Consider the following 25908-nt stretch of genomic DNA (forward strand, 5'->3'; position numbering starts at 1 on the left):
TACAGTAGCTGTTAGGGCCTAGTTTTTTTGGTGAGGTTCTTTTTTTAAATAGAAATTACATTGGTTTGATTTGATTACATTGTAGCTAAAATAGGAAGAGAGGATCACGAGTTAAGAGATTGTGGAGAAAGTGATTTTTGAGGCAAAGTTTGAAAGACCAGATGAGGTTGCATGTTGTACAGAGTCAGGCATCATGTAAAAAGCACCATAGGAAAAGCCACTTATGGGAGAACATAGAATCGTAGGGTTGGAAGGGACCTCAGGAGGTCATCCAGCCCAAACCCCTGCTCAAAGCAGGACCAATCCCCAGATTTTTCCCCCAGTTCCCCAAATGGCCCCCTCAAGGATTGAACTTACAACTCTGGGTTTAGCAGGCCAATGCTCAAACCACTGAGCTATCCCTCCCCCCATGGGACTTGTCAGACTAGACCCATAGGCCATTTAGTCCAGTCTCCTGTCACCAACAGTGGATGAAAGAGAAAAAAAAAAAAACAACCCACCACCGTAGGCAGCTATGGAATTATCTACCCACAGGGCTAGTTTCTTCCTAAACTTAATTAACTAGAAGCTAGTTTATACTTGTTAGCAGGAGGCTTTAAGCTTCCTTATCAAAACTCTTGAGGTTTTGTAATCTTTGCTATTGTAACTCTGGATGGGAAAGGAGCAAAGCAGGGCATTGAGGCAGATCTGACGGAGCACAGGGTCCAAGCAAGGACGTGAAGAGGGATGACATGTACAGTAGGCAGGAACAGAACTGCGCAAATTCTTGTCCAAAGCCACCACCTTATCGTCTTTGAAGTCCCTCTTTAAAACTGACCTGCCATGCTGCCGGAAAATCACCACCACTCCAAATTGTCTAGGCAAGTGGGGAGCTCAGACTTCTGCTCTTATGCTAAATCCTGTTCATTTCATGTTGTTATTTCATCTTTCCACCACACACTTTTTCTGTTACATCTTGCCTGCCATCTAAAATGAGCTCTCTAGGGCAAGGAGTGTCCTCTGTCTCACTTACATTGATTTTAAGGCAAGACGGTACCACTACGATAATCTCATAGGCTGCATAACAGAAGCTAGAGAAATGCACCAATTTTACTTGTCTGTACAGTGCCTAGTGCTGTGGGACCTAATCTCTGACTGGGGCCCCTAACTGCTGCCATAATACAAATAATGAATAAATGGTAACTATCATAATAAAAGGGGTTGGTGTTAGTTTTTACAGATTGTGCTTGTTTCCTACCAAACAGGAGGAGGACTAAACACAACTGCTCGGTGACAGGAGCAAAACCTTAAAATGCAGGATTATGTTAAACCAAAAAATACCAAGCAGAGACATTCCCCATTTATGTTTATTATACGAGTTTCATTCTGCCAGTGAAGAAAAAGCAAAGGTATTCTGGTATGTTTTATTCCATGTCCAGTCTGGCATTCCTGATTTCCAGCAGTAAGATCTGAACACCTTGTTTGTCTTACCCAACTTTCACAGGAGATTATTTAGAACTTTACTTCAAATGGAATTTGGAAACAAAAATGTATAGTTCAACATAGAGATGAACCAATTCTTAACACACTTTTGTAAATTTGCCCCCCATCCCACCCTTTCTTGGCTTTGCAAATCGTTCTGTCATGTGGCAAACAAATGTATCCCTGAAATCTAGATAAGTTACAATGGGTATTTAACCAATTTCCACAACAGTGCTGGTTACAATGATAAGTGCTCCAGAAAAATCATACATGAGAAGATAAAAGAAAACAGAGTGTTTAAGAGGCAAGTTTTCTGTTGAGTGAGATATCAGAGTCACTGAACAACAAGAAAAACTCCAGGAATTACTGTTTATATAAAATACAATCTCACCTGGAATATTGCGTTCAGCTCTAGTCACCCTATCTCAGTAATGGATTTGGGAAGCAGAAATAGAGAAGGTCCAACCACAGGTGACAGAAATGATTACAAACCTGGATAAACATCCATATGACAAGAGACTGAAAAGGCTGGGACCATTCACCTTTAAGGTGAGATGAGTAAGAAGGGACATAATAAAGACAGACAAAATAGTGAATGGTATATAGAGAAGGTAGGCTGGATGCTGGAATTCACTAAGTGCACATTCAATTAAACTGAATTTAAAACTGATACAGCAACTTATTTATTTTTTTGCACAGTTAGCCTTTGGAACTCAGTGCTACAAGATATCAATGAAGCCAAGAGCTTAGCAGCACTTATAAAAGGATTGGTCACGCATATGGATAACAAGAATATCTAATTATAACATAGGGATTTTTTTTTAAATGGAGTATTTGGAAAGAATATAAACACTCTTGCTTCAGGGCATAAACCAAATTCTAACTAATAGGGGTTTAGGAAGAAACTTTGTTCATCGGAAGGTTAATCCATAACTGCCTGCTGCAGGGTAGATTTGGTTGAAAACTTTAAAAACTCAAAAAAAAATCAGGAATATGTTTAATACCATTTTTGTTACATTTCCCCCTACTTAAACCAGCTAGAGAGGTGATTATATATTTTCAAATTTTCAACACTTTTCCAACAATATCAAGAATATTTTCAATTAATAAATTATTATTCCCCCCCTGCCCCACCAGATTTGTTCCTGAGTTGAACCTTTGTCTCCAGCCTCTGATGCTGGTGACTGGCGGAGACAGGACGGGGGATTAGATGGATCACAGATCTGATCCATTATAGGAATTCCTCTGTGCCTCTGTGCATTGTCATAGGGTCACTGCTACTTTATCACGTGCTCAGGGCCAAGAGTCGCCAGATACAAACAACAAAACCCTAAAAATAGGGTTTATAGAACTCCTCTCTTTATTATCCCAAAGAGACGTTTTTGAAGCTCTGTTTATGGCACTTTTGATGACTTTTCCAGATCCCTTCCAGCCCTACCTTCCTATGATTCTTTATTCTTTTCTGTTCTATTTCAGCATGACTTTGAGCAGCCTTTGAACACAGGTCCCATTCTAGAGTGAGCCAAGAAGTAGGTTTCATTATAACAGCCAGACAGCTGTCAACACACAAGCTTTATGCTCTTATCTCACACACACACCATTTCAGTAGGTTAGTGTAATTTTCGGTCCATGCTCCCTTCAGAGGAGAAAAAGGTTTGTGACGATCAGGAAACCACTAACATATTTTTCACTCCTTTTGATTGAGAAATCCCAACCCTAGGGCTTGGTTTTACTGCTGCATTTCTGGCTTGAGCTACTTCTGCAGTAAGGAGCTCTCACATTTGTGGAACATGTTCTACAACAGGGGTTCTCAAATAGGAGTTGGGACCCCTCAGGGGGTCGTGAGGTTATTACATGGGGGCTTGTGAGCTGTCAGCCTCCATCACAAACCCTGCTCTGCCTCCAGCATTTATAATGGTGTTAAATATATTAAAAAGTGTTTTTTTAATTTATAAGGAGAGGTTGCACTCAGAGGCTTGCTATGTGAAAGGGGTCTCCAGTACAAATGTTTGAGAACCACTGTTCTACAACATTCATGCAATTGCAAATACCCAATAGTCTAATGGAGTTATGACTGCAGACTCCCACCGGTCAGTACAAAACCTCATCCTTGATTCAGCATCCAAAGAGATTTTACAATCATCAATTGGGTTTTATGAGCTTCCATATCTCTCTTGTTTGAATGACTTTGAGGGGATGGGAAAGGGGGAAAGAGTCATTCAGCAATGCTTTGAAGAGTAGCAGTTATGTAGCTTCAGTTCAGCCATAAATAATATAAATCAAATCATATTCTCTCTCTTATACATATATCTAACATATGATTGTGAACAGGAGATAGAGTAGGAAAGATTTCATTTCAACCCATACTTGACTGTTAACATTTCAAATGGATTCAAGGTATTTGTCTAAACTAAAAGCGGTAAGTGAATCTGACAGCAAAGACTAACTGCATGTTTATAACTGTAGAAAAGCATTCTGTGCCGGTATTTTTTACTGCATGCTGTGGATACAGTAGTACTGTGAATGAAGTCCATAACCCTCAGGATGTTGCCAAGAACAGCATGGATTCTACCTTAGCTTTCTGTTGCCATGGTGAGCAGGGTTGCATCATCCTTTTACAATGGAAACCCAGAACTAAGCAAGATCTGGTCTAGTTTGGGAAATGAAATGGAAATGAATCCAGCTCCTTGTAAAATTGTCTTGGGCCCACAGACATTTAGTCAAATGCAGAGAGCTTAGTCTATGTGCTGTAGCTTCATAATGATAGGAGCGATGATTAGTCACAGCTTGGGAAGGTGGTCACAGAAGGTGTGCTGAGCTGAGCAAGCTCTTGAGGAATGGCCCACAGGTATCATGACGATGTGTGGCATCATAGGCAAAATGAGCCAGATCCACAGTTGGGCCAAGTTTATGCTCTACACAGCTGCAGGGAGCACAGATAAAGCCAGATACTCTAGGGCCTTGGGCTGTCCAGGGGTTAAAACTGCTTTGCAGTGTAATTTACAGCAGCCCGAAGGCTTGAGCCACCCCACAGAGACTGCCCTGTCCCTGAAAAATGCCACTTGCTCTGCCCTGTTCCCAAAATTGCCCTGTCCCTGGAAGGGAGGGGAGTAAGTAGCACTCTCTGTTGGGAGAATCCAGAGCCGATATTTAGCGTAGCATTCTGGTTTCTTTGCGTGGTGTAAACCAGCTGGAACCAAAGATCGGCCTCTAGATAGGAATGCTTAAAAATACTCACCAGTTTTAGCTGGCCTCCATATTGGGTTCAAACACCACCCAGAACCATAACGCAAATCTCACGAGGTGCAAACACCTCCAAAACTGTGCTGCAAATCACACAAACTCAAGCCAACAAGTTGTGATGTAGATGAAATCATTGTGGGAACACAGTGCATCAATGCCTTCTAGGAAAAGAGTAAGGAATGTAGGCCATACTATCCTTTGCAAACATCATGGGCAAAGGCCAATGGGAGTTAGGTGCCTCGTTGCCATTTGTGCCTTTGACAATTTCCTCTCCTCATGCTTGGTATGGAACTTTCTCTAGGACAGAAAGAATAAGTTTGCCTTAATTTAGTATCAAATACTAACTGTGGAGAAAGAAAGAACACAGGATGGTGCTTCCTTTCCAAAGTGACTCTGATATCATGAATACATGGCAGGCAGAGCCTGTCTCACTCTCATTGTTCTGCTTTTCATCAGTGGGGCTGAGAAAGTGCACAGTGACAGGCATGATAATTCTCTCTCATTTTGCACCTGTTGTGCAGAAAGATGCAGTATCAACGTTAATCTATCTCAATTCATATGCTAATATAGTCCCCAGGAAGTAAATTGTGAAAGAAGGTGTGTTCATGCACGTAAGAAAATCAAAGGTGATTTTCATGGGTAGATCAAGGTACAGTCATTGGGTCCCTATGGTATGATAGGAATCTTACAGTCCAGTGATGCAGTGAGTAACCAAGTCTATTTGGGGAGGCTGTTAAGGGGCTTAATTTGGAGTCTCAGAAGAAACAGAGACTTCTCAAACTAGGGTGAGAGAGACGGAGAGAGAGCTTATTTGTGGGAGCTTTGAAAGCAGAGATGAGGGAGTTAGGGGTTGACTGATGCTCTTGGGGGACCCCAAGTGCCCAGTATTGTTACTTATCAGGACCCCACTCAGTGTTAATCCATTGTGTTGGTTTTGTTCCGAAGAATTATGCAGTGTAATGGCTGTCTGCTTCTCTGAATCGCTGCAGCTCTGTTCTCTTTCCTTTGTTGCTGCAGTGTACTCTTGCATCCCTTTCTAAACTATTGCAAGTGAAATCCACAGTGAGATTTATGAATCCCCTGAAACTAAACTAAAGAGAAAAAGAGTTTCCCTCGTAAAACTTTGTTCTTGGGTTAATCCTGAATTGATATTAAATGGGAGCAAATCAAATAATGGTAGGACTAGGATGTGACAACTGCTAATATTTTCATGCAGAGTTTCCCATTAACATATGTAGGATTACATCAATTCATTCAGGTAGCGAAGGACAAAGATTAACCATTAGTGTGACCCTTATCCCTTAATCAGGATTCTTTTCAAAACTCATCATTTGATTCCCTTCTCTTCTCCCTCCTCTCCCCATGGGCTATCGGTATGTTTTAAATAGAAAGCACAAAGAAAACGTCTTAACGATAACATGGAGGGAGAAGCCACCATTATGTTGATAAAAATTAGGAAGGCGCATTGCCTTTTCAAACAGCTGCAGTCACCCGTGTGAATGGAATGGAGTGCTGTGGGTATATGTGAGGCTGAAGGGATGATAGAAGGAATAGAGATTAGCACTCAACTGGTCTGGACGTTGGCATGAGTGGAGGAAGCAATGAAGACTTCCTCACTTACCGACTCACACATCTGCACCTCCTGGCAAGGGCCAGAGACGGTTACACTTCCTGGGCTTGGGTAAGAACAAAGAAACCTCCCTGCTGGGGATACAAATTAACCCTAAAGGGGGTAAAAAAATTGCCCCAGAGAAGGCAAAGGGACAGGGGAGGAGGCAGGACCCTGAACTCATTCCCCAAAATATCCACATCGCTCTGCAGCCCCTAGAACAGTATCAGTTGGAGGCTCTTATTCCCTGTTTACTCAGCCAAAACTCCCTGGAGAGTTTGTCAGAGTGAAGGCTTCACGATTTGGACCGTGCAAAAAAACATATGGCACAAACTGAGACAGGACAGGACAGAGCTAACACATGACAAGCCACAAACCATGTCCATTCATTACTGTATGTTTTTATATACACTGCACTGTTCCTTTCCCGGTATTCCTCCCCTCCCCCAACCTACTTTTCTCACTTGCCCCTAGCATCTATGAATCTGGGGACAGCCCAAGGGCCTTTTCACCAAGAAAGAAGGAAGATCAAACCATGTCCATCCCTAACCAATTTATTTGGGGAGATGTCCATGAGATGATCCTTGCAGAGATATCCTCCTTAAGCCCCTTTTCTCCAGGTTGGTCTGAGCCAGATGAAGGACCTCAGGACTTTGCTCACAGATGATATGAAACAGGTCCAGCAGTAAGAGACATTTGCCAGCTCCAGTTACTCTTTTGTAACTTCTGGCAGCTCCAGCAGTGATTGTCTGACTTTCTACAGAGCTACAGAATACTAAAAATGCAAATACAAGCCTGTACGTTTTATTCAGATTGCTGGAATTATTCAGTTCAAAGGAAGATAAGTAACAGCCACCTCTAGTGAGGTTACCTGAGAGCTGTCTGTTCCATTAGCATAACTGTGTGCTGAAAAATGCTTACTTTTATAATACTCACTCAATCTACAGGGAAAGTATTGAATTAATTTCAGGGCAGCAGCTCTGTTCCACAATAGGAAGAGTTTCTGATGAGCATTTTCACTTCAGTTTTTATTGTATTATTACTTTTCATTGCTTATTAACCTGCTATCAATATCACAGTCACACAATGGTAATTTTATCATTTCATCATTCCTTGCAGAGGGATTTAGGATGCTATATCTCATCAAAATGCAGATTAATAGATTCCAAGGCCAGAAGGGGCCTTTATGATCATCTACTCTGACTTCCTATACAGCACAGGACAGAGAAGTCCATCCAATGATTCCCGCATTAAGCCCACTAACTTGCAGCTCCGCCAGGCCATCTGTTACAGAAAGATAACCCATCTTGGTTTAAAATACATGTAAACATATTGAAATATAAGGCTGCCATCTAGGACACGTCATTGAATAAAACTGATATATGGGACATTCAAGGGAAATGGAAAAGAAAGTTTGGGGCTAAGAAATATAAACTCAAGAGTGGACATTTTAAAAAATGAACCTTTGGCAGTGGGGAGCAATGGGGACTGAGTTACAAACCCAGCCCAGGGCTTTCCATAGCTCTGGTCTTTCAAAATAACATAAATCAGACTCTGTACCAGGTGGCAGGAGGATAACTAATGTTATGCCAATTTTTAAAAAAGCTCCAAGGGCAATCCTGACAGTTAAAGGCCAGTAAGATTAACTTCAGTACCAGGAAAATTAGTTGAAAAAACTATAGTAAAAACAGAATTATCAGACACACAGATGATCGCAGTATGATGGGGAAGAGTCAACACAGCTTTTGTAAAAGGAAACCATGCCTCACCAATCTATTAGAAGTCTTTGCAGGTGTCAACAATCATGTGGACAAGGGCAGTCCAGCTGATAGAGTGTAACTGGACTTTCAGAAATCCTTTGACAAAGTCGCTCACCAAAGGCTCTTAAGCAAAGTAAGCAGTCATGGGATGAGAGCAGAGGTGGGCAAACTACAGCCCACAGACCACATCCAGCCCATGGGACCGTCCTGCCCAGCCCCTGAGCTCCTCCCTCCCCCGCAGCCACGCTGCCACACAGGGAGTGCTGTGGCCCGCCGCTCCTGCCGGGCTGTGCAGCTTGCACCCACTCACCTCCCAGGCTTTCCAATAAGCCAGTCCTGCCGCTCTGAGCAGAATGGTAAGGGGGTGGGGAGCGGGAAGCTTGGATAAGGGGCAGGGGGTTCTGGGGGCAGTCAGGGGACAGGGAGCAGGGGATGGTTGGCTAGGGGGTGGGGTGTCAGGGGGCAGTTAGGGGTGGGGAGTTCCGGGCGTGGTCAGGGGACAGGGAGCAGTTGGATGGGGTGGAGATTCTAGGGGTGGAGAGGGTCAGGAGCAGGAGGGGTTGGATAGGCACGGGAGTCCCAGGGGGCCTGTCAGGGGGTGGGGTGTGGATAGGGGTCGGGGCAGTCAGGGGACAGGGAGCGGGGGCGGGGAGGGATTGGATAGGGGATGGGGTCCCGGGGGGGGGGCAGTCAGGGGACAAGAGCGGTGGAGTTGGATGTGTCGGACATTCTGAGGGGGGCAGTCAAGGGGCAGGAAGTGGGACGGGGCGGGGGCCAAGCTGTTTGGGGAGGCACAGCCTTCCCCACCCAGCCCTCCATACCATTTCATAACCCCGATGTGACCCTCAGGCCAAAAAGTTTGCCCACCCCTGGATAAGAGGGAGGGTCCTCCCATTGATCAGCAACTAGTTAAAATATAGGAAACAAAGGGTAAGAATAAATGGTCAGTCTTGACGGTGGGGAGAGGTAAATAGTGAGGTCCCCCAGGATCTGTACTGGGCTCAGTGCTGTTAAGCAAATTTATAAATAATCTGGAAAAGGCGATAAATATTGAGGTGGCAAAGTTTGCAGATAATACAAAATTACTCAGACAGTTAAACCCAAAGCCAACTGCGAAGATTTACAAAGGAATCTCACAAAACTGGGCAGCAAAATGGCAGATGAAATTCAATGTTGATAAGTGCAATAAAATGCATATTGAAAAACTTAATCTCACTATACATATAAAATGATGGGGTCTAAATTAGCCTTTACCACTCAGGAAAGAGATCTTGGAGTCATTGTGGAGAGTTCTCTGAAAACATCCACTCAATGTGCAGCGGTAGTGAAAAGGGGTAACAGAATGTTAGAAACAATTAGGAAAGGAATAGAAAAGACAGAAAATATCATACTGCCTCTATATAAATCCAGAGTATGTCCACATCTTGAATACTGTCTGCAATTCTGGTTGCCCCATCTCAAAAAGATATATTAGAACCAGAAAAGTACAGAGAAGGGCAACACAAATTATTAGGAGCCTGGAACAGCTTCCATAAGAGGAGAAATTGAAAAGATTGGGACTGTTCATCTTAGAAAAGAGACGATTAAGAGAGGATGTGAAAGAGGCCTATAAAATCATGACTGGTGTGGAAAGAGTGAATAAGGAAGTGTTATTTACCTCTTCACATAACAAGAACCACAGGGGTGATCAAATGAAATTATTAGGCAGCAGATTTAAAAAGAACATAAGGAGGTACTTCTTCACACAACACACAGTCTATCTGTGGAACTCACTACCAAGGGAAGCTATAAAGGCCAAAAGTATAACTAGATTCAAAAAAGAATTAGATAAGTTCCTGGAGGATAAGTTGATCAATGGCTATTATCCAAGAGGGTCTGGGATGAAACCCCATGCTCTGTCCCTAAACCTCTGACTGCCAGATGCTGGGGACAACAGGGGATGGATCACTCAATAATTGCCCTGTTGTGTTCATTCCCTTTGAAGCATCTGGCATTGGCCACCTTTGGAAGACAGGATACTGGGCTAAATGGACCATTGGTCTGACACAGTATGGCCATTCTTATGTTCTTAATATACAGGCATCTAGATGCCATCGAGAGGCGTTCCATAAATAAGATAAGTACTGTTTACAATGATGGGACCTCTAAGCAGTGAGCCATGCCCGAATGCAGATATCCATCAGGATGAGGCTCAAGAAGATCTCAAACACAGCTTGAGCCTACATTAAACTGGCATGGTATATGCTTAATATATTCAGTTATTGGCCACAAGGCAGACTGAGAGATTAGACTCAGCTACAAACAGACATATACTCCCGGACCCAGGTGAGGGAGAGAGGTTCAAATATCTGGAGCTGACCTCAGGTCCAGCCACATCTCTGCTGTAGCCCCACAGTCAGGAGGGAAGCTTACAGAACACACATTGATTAAGTACGGATGGCGCAAGCCAGCTGAACAGCTGCACCTTTATTTTCAATTTGGACTTCAGTCTTCTTAACTCATCCTGCTTTAAATCAGTTTACAAGATCATTCTCCCAGGCAGACTTTATTAATACAATCTCTTTGTAATTTACAACAGCCTCCTGTCCCCGACACTCACCGACTGATTGCCCAACCCAGTTGAAGAGACAGTATGTTGAATTTGCCAACCTCACATTTGCTTCAGCTAACCATAAAATAATTTCCATGCTCAGATGGTTCTCCCTACTGTGCTAGACCTGGTCATAGTTTTCTTTTTTCACTTCATATCAGGGATACCAGTTTTGAACAGAGGTGCGGCCAAGCTTCAGCGCTCAAATCTGAACTCAAAATCTGTCTAATGGTCATAGCCCTTCAAAGTTGTGTGTTCCATTTTAGGCCCATGACAGAGACAGACCTAAGCTGTCAAGTTCAGATCAAGAGCTGAACACAGAGCAGAACTTCTCCAAAGTTCAGATGCAGTGGGACTGATCCTTCTTTCATTTGCACTGTGATAAGTCAGGAGTAACCCCATGGATGTCAGCTGAGTTATGCTAGTCAACGAGGGGAGAAACAGACCCATTTCTATTCTAGCAAGCTTGGTACATGTTCTGTCACCGTAATATCTGAGCACCTTACAAACATTCATGTTTTTCTCTTCGCAACACCACTGTGAAGTAGGGTTAGCCCCATTTTACAGAGGGGGAACTGAGGCCCATGATAAATTAAGTGACTTTCCCAAGATCACACAGGAAGTCTGTGTCTCAGTTGTGAAATGAATCCAGGTGTCCTAAATCCAAGTCCAGTGCCCTAAGTACCAAACCACTCATTTTCCCTTTTATTCAATCCCAATCTCTCATTCCAAACAAAACAAAATAATGGGGTGAGAAGGTTCTACACCTCTGGTGATGAGGAGCATGAGCCCCAGCCAGGGACTAGGTTAACCAAGATTCCCTAGATGAGAGAACAGTATCTATGTGAACCTTCAGGCTGACCATGCAATGGCTGCTCCACTGAGGGTGATTCCTTCATCCCCTTCTTTCCTCGCCATTTTTATACTTAAGTTCCAAGGAAGGCACAATTTTAAGAAAACTTACATCAAGCAAAAAGTATGTGGCTTCTGTTTATTCACACTCTCCGCTTTTCAGCGAAGCTTGGAATATTGCCTAGCACCCATATATTCATACACTCTTCTTCAGCACATACAGTACAAACAGGGCCGGCTTTAGGCACTGTGGGGCCCATTTTGAAAGAGCTGCCACTGAAGACAGTGGCAGCACTTCAGCAGCAGCTCAATTGGCTGCCGGTGCCTTCGGTGGCACATTGGTGGAGGGTGAGGGTCCTTAGGAACATTGCGGGGCCCTCTTAGGGGTGTGGGGCCCTCTTTGAGGGAATCAGGTGAATCACCCTAAAGCGGGCCCTGAGTACAAACAAAGCTTAGCACTGGGTGTCCTAGGGTCCAACTCAAGGAGAAATACCTAAAAATGAACATGCCCCTCCTAGCCTTCCTGCTAGATGCAAAGCCAGAGGTAGTCAATAGGCGGACTGTGGGCCAAATCCAGACTGACAGATGCTTCTGAACGGACCGCAAAATCTTTTTTATTTATTTACTTATTAGCATTATTGTTATTTTTATATTATTTTCTCTGGAGTCTGGACCTTGACTATACCTTGACCAAGAAATCTGGATCTTGACAAAAAATAATTGATTACCCTTGCCCCAGGCAGAAATGGTGACATAGTTCGTTTTCAGTGCAGAAATGGCCGCACACAAGATGCTTCTGTGTATCTCATAGCAATTTCAGACAACTGCATGGCACTTCCATAGCGGGGCCAAAGTATCTGAAAAGAAGATATGGGGCTTGATCCAATGGCATTGCTACAGTCCCAATGGATCCTCAATATTCCAAATGGGCATATCTGAACCCTGCAAGAAATGAAGATCATGCTTAGAAACCACTTAATTTTTGCGCCAGAACCACTCTAGAAGTGAAGCCACAAGGAATTTGATAGGATGCAACTGCCAATGTAAGTATCACCCATCATACATCAGTAATCTCCAGATTATCATGTTAATAATATATCATCCAGGGAGAAATCATGTCCCAATTGCCCTATCATTTATATTATAAGCCATTTCAGACTAGGAGCAATAGTCTGTATTCTAACAGTTGCCTTCTACAGACTCTCTCATGTAGCATATTTGTGATGCAGCGGTTTGGAGGATGTGTGTATTGAAGGTGGCCTTATTTTCTATTTTACACATGTAGTGGCTGTCATCAGAACACTAGTTCAGTGGCAAATGGTGACTGTAACAGTGGTAACACCCTGTAACAATTCTCCCACAACTGCTATTGCACAAGTCAGTTCTATATGTTCGCATGAGTACTTTCTGCACTATAAGGAAAACAAACCCTGGCTGTATTAAGATTAGAGTTCTATATATATATCCCCGCACATGACACAGTGCCCTCTGGTGCATGCTTAAATGAGGAAAGTTTAGGTTTTGCAAAAGGGTCTTGGGTATTAAATACAATACAGTTCAAAGTTCAATTCATTTTAATTCAAAAATGGCTAATCAAAGTATTTTTGTGGATACTTGATCTACTTAAGAGATCAGTTTAGAAGCTTTGGGCATTTAAAAAAAAACAAACTTTTCATACCATTTCTCCTATGCCCAATGATATTAGAGCACTTGATAGAACTGTGGTGGGGCTGCCTAGAAAACAAGAAAAAACTGTTTTTGTAAAAAATTCTGTAGTTTTTGACGTTTGTTTTCTCTCCCTGTTGGAACAAAAATCAGACCTTTCCAAGCTTTTCAGAATAGATAGCGGCCTGGTGCTTAAGGCACTCACTTGGGATATAGGAGACCCACGTTCACGTCCCTTCTCCAAATCAGGCAGAGCAGAAACTTGCACAAAGGTCTACCGCGTCCCAGGGAAGCGCCCTAGCCACCAGGCTCTTGACTAGTCAGGGGCAGTGCCCTCTCTCTCCTCCTTTTCCTCCAAAATTCCACCCTGAACCCAAGACACTGTCTAGATGAAAATTTCATCAAAACCAATAAGTTCCTGTGGAAAGTTTTGGTTTTGACAAATCAGCATTTTCCAATGAAAAACATTCTGTCAAAAAAAATCTCTGCTAGGCAGAGATGGTGTTCACCTTCCGAGGAGGGGAAAGACCCTATCTGCACACAGACTGGCTAACCTAGTGAGGAGGGCTTTAAACTAGGTTCGACGGGGACAGGTGAGCAAAGCCCACAGGTAAGTGGGGAACATGAAGACCTGGGAGATGGGTCGGAAACAAGAGGGAGCGTGGGCTATAATGGCAGAGAGAAAGGAGAGTCAGGGCAAAACTTGAAGGCAAGATCAAACCAGTATCTTAGATGCCTATATACAAATGCGAGAAGTATGGGTAATAAGCAGGAAGAACTGGAAGTGCTAATAAATAAATACAACTATGACAGTGTTGGCATCACTGAAACTTGGTGGGATAACACACGATTGGAATGTTGGTGTGGATGGTTATAGTTTGCTCAGGAAGGATAGACAGGGGAAAAAGGGAGGAGGTGTTGCCTTATATATTAAAAATGTACACACTTGGACTGAGGTGGAGATGGACATAGGAGACGGAAGTGTTGAGAGTCTCTGGGTTAGGATAAAAGGGGTAAAAAACAAGGGTGACTGATGTCATGCTAGGAGTCTACTACAGACCACCTAACCAGGTGGAAGCGGTGGATGAGGCTTTTTTTAAACAACAAAATCATCCAAAGCCCAAGATTTGGTGGTGATGGGGGACTTCAACTATCCAGATATATGTTGGGAAAATAACACCACGGGGCACAGACTATCCAATACAGTCCTAGACTGCATTGCAGACAACTTTTTATTTCAGAAGGTTGAAAAAGCTACTAGGGGGGAAGCTGTTCTAGACTTGATTTTAACAAACAGAGAGGAACTCGTTGAGAATTTGAAAGTAGAAGGAAGCTTGGGTGAAAGTGATCATGAAATCATAGAGTTTGCAATTCTAAGGAAGGGTAGAAGGGAGTACAGTAAAACAGAGACAATGGATTTCAGGAAGGTGGATTTTGGTAAGCTCAGAGAGCTGATAAGTAAGGTCCCATGGGAATCAAGACTGAGGGGGGAAAACAACTGAGGAGAGTTGGCAGTTTTTCAAAGGGACACTATTAAGGGCCCAAAAGCAAGCTATTCCGATGGGTAGGAAAGATAGAAAATGTGGCAAAAGACCACCTTGGCTTAACCACAAGATCTTGCGTGACCTACAAAATAAAAAGGAGTCATATAAAAAATGGAAACTAGGTCAGATTACAAAGGATGAATATAGGCAAATAACACAGGAATGCAGGGGCAAGATTAGAAAGGCAAAGGCACAAAATGAGCTCAAACTAGCTATGGGAATAAAGGGAAACAAGAAGACTTTTTATCAATACATTAGAAGCAAGAGGAAGACCAAAGACAGGGTAGGCCCACTGCTCAGTGAGGAGGGAGAAACAGTAACAGGAAACTTGGAAATGGCACAGATGCTTAATGACTTCTTTGTTTTGGTCTTCACTGAGAAGTCTGAAGGAATGTCTAACATAGTGAATGCTTATGGGAAGACAAAATTTAGAAGACAAAATTAAAAAAAGAGCAAGTTAAAAATCACTTAGAAAAGTTAGATGCCTGCAAGTCACCAGGGCCTGATGAAATGCATCCTCGAATACTCAAGGAGTTAATAGAGGAGGTATCTGAGGAGGAGAGTTAGGGCAAAACTGGAAGGCAAGATCAAACCAGTATCTTAGATGCCTATATACAAATGCGAGAAGCATGGGTAATAAGCAGGAAGAACTGGAAGTGCTAATAAATAAATACAACTATGACATTGTTGGCATCACTGAAACTTGGTGGGATAACACACATGATTGGAATGTTGGTGTGGATGGGTATAGTTTGCTCAGGAAGGATAGACAGGGGAAAAAGGGAGGAGGTGACTTTGGAAAGTCATGGGAGACGGGAGAGATTCCAGAAGACTGGAAAAGGGCAAATATAGTGCCCATCTATAAAAAGGGAAATAAAAACAACCCAGGAAACTACAGACCAGTTAGTTTAACTTGTGCGCCAGGGAAGATAATGGAGCAAGTAATTAAAGAAATCATCCGCAAACACTTGGAAGGTGGTAAGGTGATAGGGAATAGCCAGCATAGATTTGTAAAGAACAAATCGTGTCAAACTAATCCGATAGCTTTCTTTGATAGGATAACGAGCCTTGTGGATAAGGGAGAAGCGGTGGATGTGATATACCTAGACTTTAGTAAGGCATTTGACATGGTCTCGCATGATATCCTTATCGATAAACTAGGCTAATACAATTTAGATGGGGCTACTATAAGGTGGGTGCATAACTGGCTGGATAACCGTACTTAGAGAGTAGTTATTAATGGCTCCCAAACCTGCTGGAAAGGTATAACGAGTGGGGTTCCGCAGGGCTCTGTTTTGGGACCGGATCTGTTCAATATCTTCATCAACGACTTAGATGTTGGCAAAGAAAGTACACTTATTAAGTTTGCAGACGATACCAAACTGGGAGGGACTGCAACTGCTTTGGAGGACAGGGTCAAAATTCAAAATGATCTGGACAAATTGGAGAAATGGTCTGAGGTAAACTGGATGAAGTTCAATAAAGACAAATGCAAAGTGCTCCACTTAGGAAGGAACAATCAGTTTCACACATACAGAATGGGAAGAGACTGTCTAGGAAGGAGTATGGCAGGAAGAGATCTAGGGGTCATAGTGGACCACAAGCTTAATATGAGTCAACAGCGTGATACTGTTGCAAAAAAAGCAAACGTGATTCTAGGATGCATTAACAGGTGTGTTGTAAACAAGACATGAGAAGTCATTCTTCCGCTCTACTCCACGCTGGTTAGGCCTCAACTGGAGTATTGTGTCCAGTTCTAGGCACCGCATTTCCAGAAAGATGTGGAGAAATTGGAGAGGGTCCAGAGAAAAGCAACAAGAATGATTAAAGGTCTTGAGAACATGACCTATGAAGGAAGGCTGAAAGAATTGGGTTTATTCAGTTTGGAAAAGAGAAGACTGAGAGGGGACATGATAGCAGTTTTCAGGTATCTAAAAGGGTGTCCTCAGGAGGAGGGAGAAAACTTGTTCACCTTAGCCACTAATGATAGAACAAGAAACAATGGGCTTAAAACTGCAGCAAGGGAGATTTAGGTTGGACATTAGGAAAAAATTCCTATCTGTCAGGGTAGTTAAACACTGGAATAAATTGCCTAGGGAGGTTGTGGAATCTCCATCTCTGGAGATATTTAAGAGTAGGTTAGATAAATGTCTATCAGGGATGGTCTAGACAGTATTTGGTCCTGCCATAAGGGCAGGGGACTGGACTCGATGACCTCTCGAGGTCCCTTCCCGTCCTAGAATCTATGAATCTATAAACATTAGCTACAACATCACAAATTTCCATTATTTAAATCAGGGGTCTCAAACTCCTGGCGTGTGGGCCATCTGCGGCCCACGCGCCTCCCCAATGTGGCCCACAGGGCTCCAGCAGTTTTGGGGCCAGGTCTCTCCCTTGGCTCCAACTCCGCCCCCAGGCAGCACAGCATAGCAGCGTCTGCCTGCTCGCTCCAGTAGCTGCCGGTCCCTCCCTGCGGCCCGAGGCAAGGCGGAACGGGGCTGTGCCTCCGTGCGCTGCCTCCATCCCGAGCACCCCTGCGGCCCCTATTCACCAAGGGTCAACAATGTTCAGGCTTAGAAATCCTCTTCCCTCACCTGCTGAAGTGAAGACACATAGGAACTATTCACTGAGTCTTCCTCAATCCAGGTGTGATACGGATAATTACCAAAAGAGCTTCTACAATTAGAAGACAGAACTAGCCTCATAAAGGATATGATTGCTATACTGAATAGAAACTGAGAAGAGTTCTACTCTCTGGAGAGAAATAGTCACAATCAAAATGGGCTTTCATGAATTAGCTATGAAGCCCAAAAGAGAAAGATATGTAAAAGTGACTTTTTAGTGTACTACTAATTAGGTATGTGGGAGACAGAAACCAAGTAGCAAATACTAATATAAATATTTGGTTGAAGGGAAGTGCACAGGAGGAGTGACTTGGTTTTGCAGAGCACCGAAGCACTCGTTGCTGTGAGAAAAATAATTAGCACCTAAAATGAAAAGAAAGGAAAATTGAAAAGGGCTTCGTACAGTAAAAAAGACCTAGAAAAACAAAAATAATACAGGTAGTGGAAAAGGGTAACATTTACAAAAGTGCATAAGTGACTTAGGAGTCCCATTTTCTAAAAAAAAAAAAAAGAAAAGAATTAGACACTTAGGAGCCTAATTCCCATAGGCTTTCAATGGGATTTAGGCTCCTAAGAGCCAGATTTTTTAAGGTATTTAGAGACAAAGATTTGGTTTATTCTTTTTTAGTACTTTTATTTGTGCTTCCATGCTTAGAAATGTTGACACTTCATGAGACAAGGCATTATTTTGGCATATCCTGCCCAGCTGAAAGGAAATCTCAGCACATTTATAATTTAATTATTATTATTTGTATTGCAACAGCACCCAGGAAATCCAATCATTGACCAGGATCCACTGTGCTCAGCACTGTACAAACACACAACAAAAAGACAGTCCCCTGCCACAAATAGCTTGCAGCTAAATAACTTCCAGCCTACTTTTCTGCAGACCCAAAAGGTTTGGATAAGATGGTTTAAGCACATAATAGAATAAGAAATTTCATGTTCCAACTGCAGTGTCAACCCTACATCCCTCCAAATACATCTGGGCAAATTTTTCAGTCAAAACATTTTTCAGTAAAAAATTCACTGACACCAAAACATTTTAATGTTTAATTTCAAAACCACTTTTCATTTACAAAATTCCTTCACATTTATTTAAAAAATATAAAACATTCTGTTTGACCTGAAACTTTTTTCTTTTTACTTTTTTTGATTGTCCAAAAATTCATTTTCTCTTTGCGCCATTTTTTTTCCCCACAGAATTGTCAGTGAATCAAGCAATCCATTATTCACACAGCCCTACCTCCAAGGCCTTGGGAAGCTCATGCAACATGTCTGCCTCTATTTCCTCACCCACAGACTGGGTGTGGCAATATTTACCTACCTCAGAATGAAGATGAAATAGCTAATGTTTGTAAATCTTATTAGAAAGGAAGGATGATGTGGTTAAGGCATTGTTACTCAGGAGACCTGAGTTCCTGGCTCACTCACAAATTTCCTATGTGACCCTGAGCAAGACATTTAAACTCCCAGGACCTCATTTCCCCTTCTATAAAACGGGGATAAGCCTACTTCTTTTTCCAATTCTCTGCATGTCTTGTCTATTTAGATTGTAAGCTCTTTGGGGCAGGGACTCTCTTGCTTTGTGTTTGTACAGTGCCTACCACAACAGGGCCTTGATCTCAAATTGGAGCCTCTAGGCTCAGCCATAATACGAATAGATAATACTACAATAATCAAACCATAACATTAACACAATCCTAATAATAATAGTATTTTAAACACAAACAGTGTTAAGTTTGGGGTACTTCTGTATATTCATCTTTTCAGAACCTTTAGGAGGTAATCTATTGCTACACAGAGGATTCTTGGATTGTAAAGCAGAACCCACATCAACTTGTGAATAGTCCAGTTATCCGGCACTGAGAGATTCTATTACCCTGTTGCTGTATCATTGCAAATGATGGAGATAATACTGATAATTCTTCTTTGGTAGGTAAAAGAAAAAGATGTCAAAACGTGCTCTGTGATCACGTGTAATTCTGTTATTAGGAATGCAAAGGAAACGATCAGATGCATGCAGGCAGCGCCAAGCTGTTTTTTTTATTATCATCATAAGAGATTAAAAGATCTGTGGGAACAGCGAGCCTATTATAGGATAAAATATGAAAGTAAATTGTAGAGAAAGACAAAATAATTGAAGTAATAAGTCAAAACATGAACTCAGAAGAAAAAATACTATCATCTGATATTGGCTTTCAAAGCAATAAGCTGGAAGGCGTCCATAGAAGTAAGAGTGAGGTTTATCCATTTAGGGCCTGCTGCATGACACACTGGGGGTTTTCTTTGAGCTTTAAAGTACATCATGGAAAAATTATCTTATAGACCAGGAAGAACTAGAATAAAAAGGATAACATGAGCAAAACTAGCTGAGGAAATGACAGACCTGTACCTGGATGCACATAATAAAAAGAAATCATGGAAGAGGATAAGTTAGGGGAGCACAATCCACATGATTGCGATCTTAGGCCAGATTCATCACTGATGCAACTCCCTTGATTTCATTACAGTTGAACCAGTTACCAATGTGACTCTTTGAACCTATACAGCATTAGAATATCTTTCATCCTAATAGCTCCGAAAGTGCTTTACAAACTTCTGCTCCCTTTAATGTGCAAAAATAAAAACATTTGGATTTCAATGGGAGTTGGACTAGGCCTAGTTATAAGAACATATAAAGTATATAGATACCTTTTCTCTCACTAATAGAATACAGCCACCTGTGGGGTGAACAGCAGCAGCTGTTTAACTATGAATGCTAAACGACAGTTCAGAACAGGAAGCGAAACCATCAGGTTTTGCATTTTCTCATTTCTGTTTGAGTCTGTTCTACATAGGCTGTTATACCTCCCTCATCACAGTACAATCTCAGTGCCTTCCAGTAGTGCAGTAAGCATGTATAAGTAATATCTGTCATATTTGGTTCAAGACTGTAAACCCCTTGAACTCTTTCCTCTCTTCAGTTTCACATTTCATTCAAAAGGTGGGACCTTCATCAGCAAGTCACTCCTTCGTATCTTTATGGAGTTTTGGCTCTGTGCTAAGTCAGATGCATTACAATCCTACTTAGACTGTACATTTATTGGGGTAGCGTTCATCTTTTTCCTATGTGTTTGTACAGCATCTTGCAGAACAGAGCCCTAATCTCTACGGGGGCCCATAGGCATAGCTGCAGTACAAATAAATAACAACTGATACAATAAATGACGTATTGTAGAAACAGAAATAGGCTTGGGCCAACATATCTGGATCTGAACTTTCCCATGTTCAGGGAGTTTAGTGTTGTTCAAATTCAGACTTTTCATCTCTAACTGTCATGCATCATTACAACGTTTCTTTTCCTTGGAGGAGGACACAGTCACCCTAACTCTAGGCTTTGGATTTTTATAGAAGTCTACTCTAGCTAGTTACACCCAATTCCTATCACTAGAGTACCACAGCATGACAGTAACTCTTCCCTGGCTTCCATCTAGACTTTGGTGGTCATTCAAGGGTATCTGTTTGGGGATGATGGAAACCTTCCTCTTCAACTTCCCTGAAACATCTGCTTAAATGGAGGCAGAAAGTCATAGAGTTTAAGGTCACAAGGGACCAGAACATTTAGCCTGACTTCCTGTATCTCACAGGCCACCAACACCACCCAGGACCCAGTGACAGAACCCAACAACCAAAATTAGACAAAAGAATTACACCTCAAAGCAGGCAAGACTATTATGTGTCCCAGGAGAGAATAGGAGGGACTGAGGTGCACCAGGGCCTGAGGCAGGAAAATGATTAAGTGAGATATAGTGACATTAAGTGAGTCCTAACAATTGATCCACATTCACAAGGACAAAGGACATCCATGTGATCTGAGCACATTTTTTTATATCTGCAGGAGGCTCTTATATGACGCGATAAGTGATCGCAGTGCTGGTGACACACACACAGAGGAATGTTTTAAAGCAGAAGTCATTGCTTAACTCTAGCTTACCGCTGCTTTTCATTCCACTGACAGCAAATGATCTAGACAGACAAAATGACTGCAGCACAAACTTGAACAATTTGCTGATGACACAAAATCAGGGATAAAAAGAGGAGAGTTTAACTGTGGCAAATAGCAAATGCCAAAGGATTTGGTTTTATGATCAGGCATGTAGAAGATTGAATTTGAGATTGAAAATGGTAAATAAATTTAGATTGACTTACAAATAATTCAAGAGAGAATGAAAATGAACTAGTGACAAAAGGAAATTGGGTGTCCCAAGTAGCTTTTTAAATTTCATTTCCACCTTGCATAGCTATTTATGGAAAACTGACATTCAAGAGTAGAACGCTATGGGACATACGCTATTTCCAGGGAGATTTTAAATAAAAACAAGATGTTAAGTGCTGCTTTCAAAGTAGCGAGGGGTGAAAGGCCTAGGTCTCAAGAAAGGCTTGAGGTTTGGGTTTGGTACACACAAACACAAACATACACACAATTAGATGCTTATCTCAATTATCTGGACTTCTCAGCTCTGCAGTTAGGCTGGAGAGGCTCTCTCGTGGAAAGCTAAGAAATTCTTGTGTCCGTTACAAACCATCCTCACTCATGGTACTTTGGTGCTACCTTTCTGAACCCTTGTTGGAACCCACAAGGCCAGAGATGTTCAAAAATTGGAAAGGAGAGGAAGAATTGCTGAGGGCCAATTCCTCCCCATCCACCAAGTCCAAGAAGCTACCCTTGCCACAGTAGGCTTCATGAAGGGAGGAGAAAAACTTTCCCCATGCCTCAGACCAGTGAGGGGTAACAGCTGCTTCAGGGATGCTACTGCAGCTCTACTTTTACAGTTACACCCTTGCTCCATGAGTAGCTGGCCGTGGCCTTGCCTCATCCTCTGTCTCCCAGCTACATGGGGATATGGCATGAGCTGGGCCCTAGAGTATACTGGGCTATGTAAACTATCATATGTGAACTATCCAAAACCTGGCTGTACCAGCCCCACATCAGTTCCACTGCAGGCAGGATCCTCTTGAGGAGGCGATGAGGGCAGGAGCAGAATTTGCTCCTCAATAAGCTTTGTTGACCATGAGAATAGGTTTGGCTGGAGTTCTGATGAGCGTCCAGGGGAATTTTCAAGTCTCACTAAACCAGTTCAACCATCCTCAGATAGTCATTCTCTGCATCTTCAAAATGTATAACTAGTCACTGCCAAAATCTCAGTTCCTTGTTTTCCTGCAGGATTCATATTAATATTCATCTCTCTCATCTTCTTTGGTTTTTAAGGAGCAACAGTCACCATTGCATGTAGATATGTGTTACTCCAGAAGATTTTACAATTGAGAAATCCCAGAAAGGTTTGCACATGTAAGGCAAGATTTTCTTAAGTCACTCATGATTTTGGGTTCCTAAAATGTTAGCAACTTAAAGCAGCCTGGATTTCAGAAAGTGTTGAGCACTCTGGAAAGCAGGCCCCCATAATGGTGTTTCATGTCAAGGACCCAAAATCAACAGTCACTCCTGAAACTGAAAAACTTGCTCACTGAGCTCAGTATTTCCAAATACCTGGAGTCAAACAGTCAGGATCTCACAATGAGAGCAAAATATAGAAGAAAGAAATGTTGATCAATGTATCTGGTGGGTTTGGTTTGGAAGAGTATTCTTTAGAAACACTGCTGACCATTCTACAAGGTCATAGAAGACATCACTTTACCTTCAGAATAAAACTTGCTGAGCAACCAGATAGTTCATTGCTCTATGTTGGGAGGCCTAGATCGGTGTATCACCATGTCACCTGCCAGAATCCAACCTAGGTCAGTAGTGACTAACTGATAGCTTTTCAGAGACTTGCTATACATTTATGCCCAATCTACAGAGCACACCAGTCTGTTACAGCTTCTCTGCTTGACAGCCTGGCTCAGTATATGTAACACAGCGGTCAGTATGTGTTATCTTCTCCCCTTTTGGTATGAGGCTGGTTACAGCTCTCTGCTTGGCAGACACCAGGGACCTGAACCAAGGGCCTCCAAAGCTAAAATCATAAGTCTCCACAGCTCGAGCTACAGAAGCAAACTCTCTACCTGGGGATTGTACGAGACCCATATCCTCCATGGATCTGGCACAGTAGAGGACACAAAATACACTCTGAGCAGCATGTAACACTACCAGATGTGTAATGAGTTGGGGAGAGGGTGTTCAGCCCAGCTCTTAGTGGACATGCTCCCATGGTACAAAACCTCCCATGAGAATCAAGGCCTGGATGGGCCACTGAGACAGAGCTATCCTCTCATCCCTAGATAGGAACGTTGGTGAGACAGTAAAGGGGAAATCAGACTGCCCTTACAGCACCTGTAATTCCGTGCACCAAGAGAGAGAATCGGATTCTAGGGTTGTGCCTATCAGCCATGAACGTAACACTCATTTTTAAAGCTAGTTTTCAAAAAAGGAGAAGATGCTTATTATCTGTTTTCCTAACAAATGATTGGAATTGTAGAGGGGAAAGCACTGTGTAATAAACATTCACACCTGGTATACTGCTGCTCTGGCTTATTACGCCATAGAGACCCAAGCCATGGGAATTCAGAAGAACAAGCATGTCAGTGTCTATAGGTGAACTCATCAGCTTACAGCTGTTCACGTTGGTAGGTCTGTGGTCTATAGCAGTTTTGCAGCCTATCCAGAGCAGCAGCATCCTTGAACTAAAGCAGGATTTGCTGGCACTAGTCCATTTGCAACCATTCTAGGAGTGCCAGATGGGGGCTGTGTTTCTTCAGAGAGCTCTCATTAAATTCAAGTGTCCATCAAAATCAAGGTGATGCTATTCCAGGTAAACACTGCTTTATTAAACATCTGTGTGAAATTCCCCTGGCTCATACCATGATTCAATGCCACCATCAAATTTATCCCTTGGTGCATTTACTTGAGAATGCAGAAACATTACTAGGGATTGGAATGCTTCTAGATTTTAATTTAAAAATGTCTATGTCCTAGCAGATGAAATAAACTAATTTGAGGGAGAGAGGTTTGGGACTCTGAAATGTTTCCTACAATGCATATTTGGGCTTGCATAAACTCTCATCTTCAAGGCACATCCCATTGTTTAGAAGCCCAACAAAGGTCTGACTGAGAAACATTAAAAAAAAAGCCAAGCGTGAGCAGGTGGAGGTCCCATCCTGCTCTGAACAGAATATCAGTAGAGGGCATAAATCAATTCAAATTCACCCTCTTCCCAGAATTTTTGTACAGAAAAATCTTAGCCCACTTTTTATAGATCCTGGGTAAAATTTTCAAAAGTAACTCAGGCTCAGAAGTCCCATTTTCAAAAGTGACTTAACCCAGATTTCCAGGGGTGTTGGTGTCTAAATAACTTGAAAAATATGGAGAGAATAATCAAAAATTGTTGTTACTCTGAATTGCAAAAAGTGAGCTTTCCAGAACTAGTGAAATTTGCCAAATTGTTGGAGGAAAAACAGAACTCTGGAGTGATATCTGACTCCTTCCATGATCATGGATTTTTTATTTGTTCTTGTTTAAATTATAAAAGAACCACTCTTGTTTTCTAGCTAATCTGTCTCCTCAATTTTATTTTTTCCTCCATTATTTTCTTGCTGCATTAAATAAAGTGCTGCTTAAATAAGCTGGTCCACAGCTTTGAAAACTCACCGTAAGACTGGGCTCTGAGAATGTCATAAAATCGATTCCAAATTAGACCTGAATGTTATCACTTAGGGATTTGCACATTTTAATCAAGGAATGAGGCATGCATTGGACTCAGGGGTGAACCAACAGCAGCAGCTCTCTTTCAGCAAGTGATGAGCCTAGCCTACATGCCTCTGCAGGATGCGTCCTAAAGATCCAGCAAGAAGTTCAATCACCATCTGCCTTGTAACCTTGGCTCTCTTGTGGCTGTGCAGCTTTAAACCAGAGCTTCACCAGCAGCCCACAAGCTTCACCCTAGCTTTGCCCAAATTGTTTACTTCTTGCAGGCTGACCTTGGGACCCTTCCAGCCCGAAATCTGCCCCAAAATCATCCTAGTGCAGGGACCAGTACCTCTCACTGGACCCTCAGAGAGAAAGTGTCAATTTGCTTCCTTTTCAGAGCCAGTAAAACACTCCAACCTGTTAGCTTTCTACAAGCATGCACTTTCCCGAACTTACCCTGCACCAATGATTTATAATGAAAGCAAAACAAGTTTATTAACAAAGGAATTGTGGATTATGTAATGCAAAGTAAAAGAGAGAAAGGTAGAGATGGTTACAAGCAAATAAAAGGAAAATATGCACCTAAAAGTCTAAAACTTAATCTAGCAAGATACAGTCTTTGTTCAAGATGAATTCTCTCTCTCCCACACACACCTCCGTCTCCTCAACTGGCCAGGATCCATCACAGAGACCAGATCACTTGGTCTCTTTGTCTCCTAAGGAGAAGGATAAAGATGGAGTCTCTCTCTGTTCCTTACATCCCTAAGGGATGTCTGTCTTACAAGTCAGAAAGGCCTCCTCCGGATTCAGTTTCTTGTGTCTCTGGGGTGCAGGAGCAACATTAATTCTCTGTCTCTTGAGTTCATGAGTTAAAAAAAAAACCAGTTTAGCTCG

The 25908-nt window shown here is 42.3% G+C and overlaps 1 protein-coding gene across 1 annotated transcript in view; it reads right to left on the bottom strand.

Annotated features, from left to right (window-relative positions):
- The window catches only part of CALN1 (calneuron 1), a 159718-nt gene that overhangs the window by 133114 nt on the left and 696 nt on the right, over nucleotides 1–25908 (bottom strand). The gene's annotated exons all lie outside the window — the stretch shown is intronic.

Source organism: Gopherus flavomarginatus, chromosome 19 (genome assembly GCF_025201925.1).
Source record: "Gopherus flavomarginatus isolate rGopFla2 chromosome 19, rGopFla2.mat.asm, whole genome shotgun sequence".
Classification (NCBI taxonomy): domain Eukaryota; kingdom Metazoa; phylum Chordata; order Testudines; family Testudinidae; genus Gopherus; species Gopherus flavomarginatus.